General features: G+C 39.1%; 1 pseudogene; it reads right to left on the bottom strand.

Annotated features, from left to right (window-relative positions):
• Positions 1–457: 457 nt before the first annotated feature.
• Positions 458–4,121, bottom strand: LOC148755734 (large ribosomal subunit protein eL28 pseudogene; annotated as a pseudogene).
• Between the last annotated feature and the right edge of the window lie 4,235 nt (positions 4,122–8,356).

Below are 8,356 nucleotides of genomic sequence, written 5' to 3' on the forward strand. Positions count from 1 at the left end.
TCAAGAAGGTTCCCTTATAACACCTCCTACAGGAAGTTAGAACCATAAAGTTTTACAGGAAGTTGGGACTAGAGAGTAACAGGAAGCCCAGCTCCAGCCATAGACCTCCCAAGCCCTGGTCAGTTTCCTTAAACGGCCCGTTGGCTTTTACCAATAGAGAATAAGTGAGTGGTATATGATGAGACTGGTATTCGGGAGATTTAAATGCTTGATATTATCAGGTCAGGTACAGCCCTGCCACTTAGTGGCGTGGATGACCTTGGTAAAAGTAACCTTTTTATACATCAACTTCTTCCTTTCCTTCCTTCCTTCCTCCCTCCCTCCCTTCCCTCCCTCCCTCCCTCCCTCCCTCCCTCCCTCCCTCCCTCCCTCCCTCCCTCCCTTCCTTCCTTCCTTTCTTTATTTGGAGAAAGTCAGCTGATGCTTTATGCTGTATTGCTTGTGGTCAGGAAGGTGCTCAGGAGCCCTGGGTGGGGCGAGCCTGCTTCCTCTTCAGTGTCCCTGGCTCCTGGCTGCGCAGGATGGCACTGGCGCTGTGGGTGTCGGCCATGCGCAGACCTCGGCGATCATGTTCCGGATGCTGCTGAGGGGGGCCCGAGCCTTCGTGTTGATGTTTGTCCTCATGTAGGAGGTGGATGGCTTTCACTGGCTAGATCTCCACTTCATGACGACCACCACACCTCTGCGGTTGGCCCCTCCCTCCAGGTCCATATTCTTGCGGTGAATCAGCCCGTTACAGCGGAAGGAGTTGCAGGCTTTCACATTATTGGGCTCAGTGCTGTATGTAGGCTTGTTCCTTCTGATCAGGATGCTAGAGCAGTTGCGCACAGCCTTCCGTTGCAGATGCGTGAACAAGGTGACAGCGCCTCTCCTTGCAGCAGCGGGAGACAGAAAGGGCAACTTCCTTCTCTTTAACATGGAAATATGAGTACTAAGTATATTTAGCTTGTGTCTGTAGGATGTCTGCTGTTTAAGCTACAGGATATTAGGCAATATATCTCCATGCCTCAGTTTCCTCTTGCACAGCAATGGTGTCTACCTCATGTGAGATAACCCAAGTAAAGGTGTTATAAAGTTAACATATAGTAAGTCCCACATTTTTGGTGGTTGAGGTTTCTGTAAGCACCCAATTATAGACTTTCTTTTTGCCAGCTTAGTGGGACCCACTTCTGATCAACCAAGTCAAAATTTGAGTGAGCATGGTGGAATCAAATTTAGGGTTGTTTCAAGGTCAATATATAAGGAAACAGTATGTCCAAGCTTAAGGAGTAGGCGTGAGAACGAGGTTATTCAGTTGATGTGTCCAGGTGTTATAAGGTTCTAAAGGGAAGAAACTAAGACTAGTCATTGGAGAGGGGAAGAAACATCCCTACAGAAATAACCAAATATGTCTTTTGGTGTTTTTCTTCCCTCACAGATTTGATTATAAAATTCACACAGAAGAAATGTTGAAAGAAGTGTGCAGTGGACAAACATATTACCAGCACCCTGATACTGATATTTTGTTGTATTTGCTTTACCAAATGGATATCCATCCCATTATATTTTGGGTGTATTACAAACTAAACTTAAGGTATGAACACACTTCACCCCCAAATACTCAGCATGCATTGCTCGAACTAGAATTAAATATGTGTTGTGTGTTTAATTTAGCAAGAATTTACATGTAGCGAATTGTAAAATTCTTAGGTGTACCACTGAATGAATTGGACAGGTGTTTACACCTGTGTAACTCAAAGCCTACCGAGGTGTGGAACATTTTCAGTCCTGCGGAAAATTCACTCATGCTTTTTCCCAGTCAATAATACTCATTGTCTCCCGCCCCATGGCAATCAGTGTTCTCATTTTCCCTGCATCTATTAGTTTTGCTTGTTCTAAATAATCATATCAGAGCAGTTACTCAGTGGGTAGTGTTTTCTACCCTGCTCTTATGAAAAGCTGCTGTGAACATTCTTGTATCTCTTTATAGACATATGTTTATTTCTCTTGGGTAAATACCTACAAGTGGACTTGCGAGTAATAGTTTGAAGTCCCACCGACAGTGTGTGAACCTTTCCGTCACTCTACATCCTTACCAGTAGTTGGTTGCACTCTTTTAAATTGTAGCCATTCTGCTTTGTGTATGCTGCTGTGTCGTTGTAATTTTACTGTGCATTTCCCTCATGACTAGTAATGTGTTCTTGTTTATGTGCTTCTTGGCCACGTGCATGTCTTGCTTTGTGAGGTCTCGCTTCAGAACATTTGCCATTTAATAACTTGAATTGTTTTTTTATTATAGAATTATAGGATCTCTTTATACATTCTGGACACAAGTACTTTGTCTGATACAGGCTTTACAAATATTTTTCTCCCAGTCTGGCTTGACTTTCATTTTCTTAATATTATCTCTTGATCAGCAGATGTTGTACATTTTATGAAGTCCCTATTTCATGTATTTTCTGCATTATTTCTACTGTTGTTTGTATTCTATGAAAACTTTGCCTCTTCCCAGGCTGCGAAGAAATTCTCCAGCGTTATCTTCTAGAAGATTTTAGGGATGGTTTTATGTTTTCTCTAAATTCCTTTGACTTCTCATGTGATCTGTGTGTTATTGTGATTCCTACTTAATCATGACTTTAATATTTTAAAACACCTCGAGACTCCTTTTATAGCCCAGTGTATGATGTGCTTGATGAGTTTTGAAGAAGTTATATTGTGTAGTTATTGGGTATTTTGACCTCTAGAAGTCAGATAAATGACTGATAGTATCCCTTACACTGTCTTTGTTCTTGCTGATGTTGTTTTTTTTTTCTTTGTGGGTGGTGACTGGTTAATCTTTTAAAATTGAGTGATAGGAGTTAATATTATCAGCTTTCCATTTGGTGAATTTGTCTTTTTCCCTTAATTATGTCAATTTTTCTTCATGTATTTTGAGACCCTCATGACAGCATGCACCTTACATTTATTATGGCTCCTCGGTGATGTGGCCCTGTTAGTGTTACTAACTGTATTTTTTTTAAGTGTTTTGAAATAATACTTTTTCTTGTAATCTACTTCATCTGGTATTCATATAGCCTGCCATTCTATTACTAAAATAACGCTTCTTACGGCAGGTTCTATCTTTTTCATCCATTTACTTTCAATCTGTGTCTTTATATTTAAAATAAGTCTCTTGGAGACAGCACATATGTGTTTCTTTCCTTCTTATCTTTCTGCCTGTTCATTGGAATGTTTGTAATTAATGAAATTATTTATGTGGTTGGATAAAACCTACGTTTTAAAAATTGTTTTAATTACTTTTTTTTTTTTTTTTTTTTTTTTTTTTAATTAGTTTCAGGTGCACAAGACAAAGCAAAACTTAGACATTTATCATTTATATCCCTCACACTGTGTGAACCCCCCTCCCCCCATCCACTATCCCTCTGTACGTTACTTTTTGACTTCTTATCTCAATCTTTGTGGTTCCTCTTGGGATTGCTATACATGTCCTTAACTCTTTTACATTCTACTTTGTGTTTATCTTGTACCACTTCCTGTACAAATTTAAGAGTCTTGCACTTTTATAGTTTGATGTACTACCCCCTTTCCTTGGTTGTGCCGTACTTGTCATTTCTAATTCATTTAGATAGATAGACTATAATCCCACAGCATATAATCTTTGCTTTACACAGTTATATGTATTTTAAAGAAATTTAGAGAAAAGTAATGTGTGTTTTTATATTGTCTTCTCACATAGTCTCCTTTTTTTTTTTTTTTTTTTGGAAATCTGCATTTCTATTTGGTCTCATTTCCCTTCAGCCTGAAGACCTCGTAGAGCAGGTTTCATGGAAACAGATTCTCTTAGATTTCTTTTATCTGAAACTGTCTTTATTTTCCTTTTTTGAGGGGAGGTTGACTTTACTGAGGTGTGGTTTATGTATAATAAACTGCATCCATTTGATGTTATTCAGATTGCTTTGGTGGCAGTGAACTTACCTGAACTCAAACCCTGTCTCCTCTGTGGTGGGCAGCAGCCGAGACTCTTTAGTCTGAGTTGGCTGTTGGGTGTCCGTCCATCTTCCACTCATGTAGTTACAGGTCTGCCAGGTATTTGGGCAGCTGCCATGCAGATCGGGACTCCCCTTCTGTGGCTCTTCAGTCATGAATCTCCTGTCATTTTCTAGCTGCTGTGGTCACTTAGTGTGTCCTCTGATTCTTCAACACATTTGCTGTTTTTCTGTGCATTTCAAGTGTCCAGTGGCCCCAACTCATAAAGAGAATAGGAAGCTCACTCAATGCTTTTCTTTTCTTCCAGATGGTTCCCCTCCAGTTTCTTCTTGTTGTGAATTATACTTTAACATTTTCAGATGTTTGTTTTCAATATTTTGGCCAGAGTTTGTAATTATTATGTCAGAGTGTTGGGCAGATACCAGCTACTCTACCAATAGCAGAACTGGAACTTGTTTTGTTTGTTCTTAATCTGGGTCATGTGAGACTTGGGGTGGCCTTTGCTGTATTGGGTTAAAAACCAAGGCAGTTAACCAAACTCATGAAAAAAGACATTTATTAAATGTTTGATTTATACGCCATGACCCCATATCACTTTATGTTCCATGTTAATACCACCACTTGGTCTATTATTTTTCCCCTCATTTTCATCAACTAGGAGATTGGTACTTAGGGCTGTTAGGGTCCAAGTCTCATGGCTGGCTGGTGGCACAGCTGGGATTCAAATCTTGCTTGGTTTTTTGATTCAAGAGTCACATTGTAAATTAATACTGCAGGATGCTACTTTCTCCCTGTCTAAATCAGTTATTTCTCCAGGGAATCCTGCTTCCTTGTCATGGAGGGACTCCTCAGTTTCAGGGAATCATTTGAAAAGGATTCTCAATTTGTCTTTCTCAATTTGCTTGTATGTTTAATATGCCATAAGAAGACATAAGTAAAAGTCTTTTTATGGTTGGTAGTGAATTAAGTTTGTATACTACCATTTTATTTAAAGCACAGTTGTGCTCAGTGACGTTTTATGTGCAAGTAATTTCACCCTTACAGGTGTGTACCATTAAGAAAGTAGGGTATAAGTTACCAAGTTTAGGATTCATTAAGTGAGCGCCATGAAATTCCTGATTCCAAATATTAAATCTCACAGACAGAAGGAAAAGAAAACAAATAAGCAAGCATTTAAATATGGTGTGTTCATTTTTTTCTAGACTGGAAATGAAAAAATATATGACACCAGGACAAAACAGAGAACAAGAAAGGTAATGTCATCTTTATAGCTAAACATTATGTTGAATTTGTAAGGTTTACATTTGATTCACATAAGCCTTTTTGAAGATTAAGTAAATTTGAAAAACAGAACCTTTTACACAAAGAAATCTATGAGCTTTTAAAATCACATTCAGCTGTACCTTTATTTTCTTGTTAGTAGTTCTCTAATTTTTATGTAATCAGTTCACAAATTATGGAGCAGAGTAATATATCAGTTGCCTCAATTTCCTTTCCTTTCTTTTTTTTAATTTTTCTTTTTGCTTAGTGGTTTTTCTCCCCCAAATTTCAGTATATCTGCAACCAATAGTTTATCTTGTGGAGTAGATAGTGGAGGTGGCAAGATGAAACGGGAGAGAATACACATTGTGGTAACTAAACCCCCAGAGGAGGAGGTAGGTTATATAGTCAATACTGTTGATGTTTATTAAAGGCCTTGGTGCTCTGTGGTGGGGATGGGAGGTGTGGAGGGGTGGGCTTTGGGGTGACCCAGCACAAAACTATCCTGCCACTGAAACAGTCCCTTCAAATTGTGTGTGTGTGTGTGTGTGTGTGTGTGTGTGTGTTTTAAACTACCAGGCTTTTAAATTTTAAGTCATGTTCACTGTGACAACACAGAAAACCTAACCTAGCACCTATAATTATGAGTATCATCAAAAAGCCATAATTCGTCCAAACAGAATTGCAACTGAAACTATTTGACCCTCAGAATATTATTACATAATTAGGTTTTGCTTATTTCTGAAATGTCTTTAAATGGATTAATATTGTGTGTATTCATCTCACTTGCCTTTTTCTTCATAGGATTTATTCAACCTGTCAGTGTCATAAAAGGTAACTCCGGGTTATTCAATTTCACTGTTATATATGTATCCAGTAGGAAGATTTCCCACAATCCATTCTGCAGAGTGCATCCTAATACGTGCTGAGGGGAATGTACATGCACTGCTCCCTGGACAAGGTGCCGTCTGTTCTGTAGGCTCTTTATCTAGGAATGGGGTTGGATTATAGGGGGTCATACACACCTTCGGATCTGTGATGTGTTGCCTCGTTGCTCTTCAAGGTAGTTTTACAGCTTCCCACTTCCACATGACGGTGCGTAGCTCTGCTGTTCCTTGTCCATAAAGTACTGATTTTGTTTATTTCTAAACTTTTGCCGCTGTGATGTCAGTGAAGCGGCCGCCAGTGGAGTTTCATTTTGCGTTGTGTTGTTTACTACGGAAGGGAAAGATTTCTTTTTTTTTTGTGAGTTTCTTTGCCACTTGGGTTTTCTCTTTCTTTATCCATTATTTTGCATGGGTTGTTTCTTTTGTTAGGGCGAGTCCTTTATATGTTCTCAACATAAAAGTCTGGAAATGATGTAGACTGCAGATTGTTTAATTTATCCTTTCTTTCTGTACGTTTTTATTTGTTTTCTCCCTAATTTCAGGTGAACCCAGGTCTCGTTTCAGTCTTTTTATAAATGAATTTCAGCTTAGCTGGGTCATTTAAGTTTTGGTTCATAGTGCTTTTATGTGTCATTTGTGTCTAATTAAGTTTCATTTGTGACTTCCTCATTAACGTGTGAGGTTTTTAGAAGTAAATTTTTAGACCTTAAGTAGGAAATCTTGTAACAGTTTCTGTTGAAGGTAAACTCATGTTTAGATTCAAATTGTGGCATGCATTAGTATTCATTTTCTTCATGTCTATTGATATTTTCCTTTGCTGGCTTATTTAGAGTTGGAGGTCTTTGTTTTTCAGTTTCTTCATCTCCTCTTTCTCTATTTAGCACCTTTGTTATTGGGACTCTCTGACTGACAGAGTCATGACTGGTTTGGCGGGTTGGACTTTCTGCCATAGGGCCCTCTTGTGATATTTATGTGGAGGGCTTGGCTCAGTTACTGGTCTTGAGGGTCTTTTTTTCCCTTAGTTTGTACTTGTTGCTGGGCTGGAGTGTTGCAAAAGGAGGGAATGTATCCATGTATTGTAATATCTTCAAAGAAGGTGTCTTGAATGCTATTGATCATAACTTGTATAAAATTTTGTAGTTTTCTTCTAAAATCACATTTCTTTTGTCATTAAAGCTCTTTATGTAGACACATTTACATTTGTGAAATGGGTTATTTGTCTTACCTTGTTTACATAAGGAAATTAGTATCAAGTAACGTAACATGAGTTTGTACTTCAGACGAGTTTTTATGTTTTTCCCTAAAATGTGTGGCCTTGCCTTTTTAAAGTTTATCTCTGCATATGGAAAAAATCAGCTTGGTTTGGTGTTTGCCTGATGACAGATTTGTAAGTTTTGTCTATTTCCCTGCAACTCTAATGTTTGAGCTATAATTCCTGAGATATAATTCTTTAGGTGAATCTCTGGTTGATACCTATAGCTCAGTGTTAGCCATTTCGCCAATTTGTATTTAGTCTGATTTTGCTGAATTGAGACATTTTGGGGGTGGTGGTGGTTAAATATTTCTTGATGATTTTGCTCCTACTACCTGGTATAGTAACTGTTAGGAGTTTTAAAACCCTTTAACCCCCAGAACCCTCTTCTCTTATCTGGGTCCCCACTCTCCCTCTGGAGGGATTCAGTGTCAGTCACTAAACATTGTCATTTTTCCTCTCCTGTTATATCAACCTCGTTTCTATAATGAAAATATTCACTGATGGAGAATAGATAAGCAATATGTGATAAGACTGGGTTTCAGGAGATTTAAGTGCTTGTTTCATCATGTCAGGTACAGTCCTGTCACTTAGTGGTGTGAGTGATGGTTATAAAAGTAACCTCTTTGTATAGCAGCTTCCTTCTCTTAATTTTATTTATTTATTTATTTGGAGAAAGTCAGCTGATGCTTTATGTTTTATTGCTTTGGGTTCGGGGAGCTGCTCAGGAGCTGTGGGTGTGGTGAGCCCGCTTCCTCTTCAGTGTCATGGGCTCCTGGCTGTGCAGGATGGTGTTGGCTCTTCCGATGGCGGCCTTGCACAGGTCTGGACATACTTCTTGCAGATCATGTTCCAAATGCTGCTGAGGGGGGCCCAGGCATTCGTGTAGATGGTGGTCCGCATGTAGGAGGTGGCCAGCTTTTGCTGGCCTGAACTCCGCTTCATGATGACCACCACACCTCTGCCGTTGGCCCCTAGCTCCAGGCCCACT

This window comes from Rhinolophus sinicus, chromosome 14, assembly GCF_057876585.1.
Source record: "Rhinolophus sinicus isolate RSI-liver-muscle chromosome 14, RSI-T2T, whole genome shotgun sequence".
Taxonomy (NCBI): Eukaryota; Metazoa; Chordata; class Mammalia; order Chiroptera; family Rhinolophidae; genus Rhinolophus; species Rhinolophus sinicus.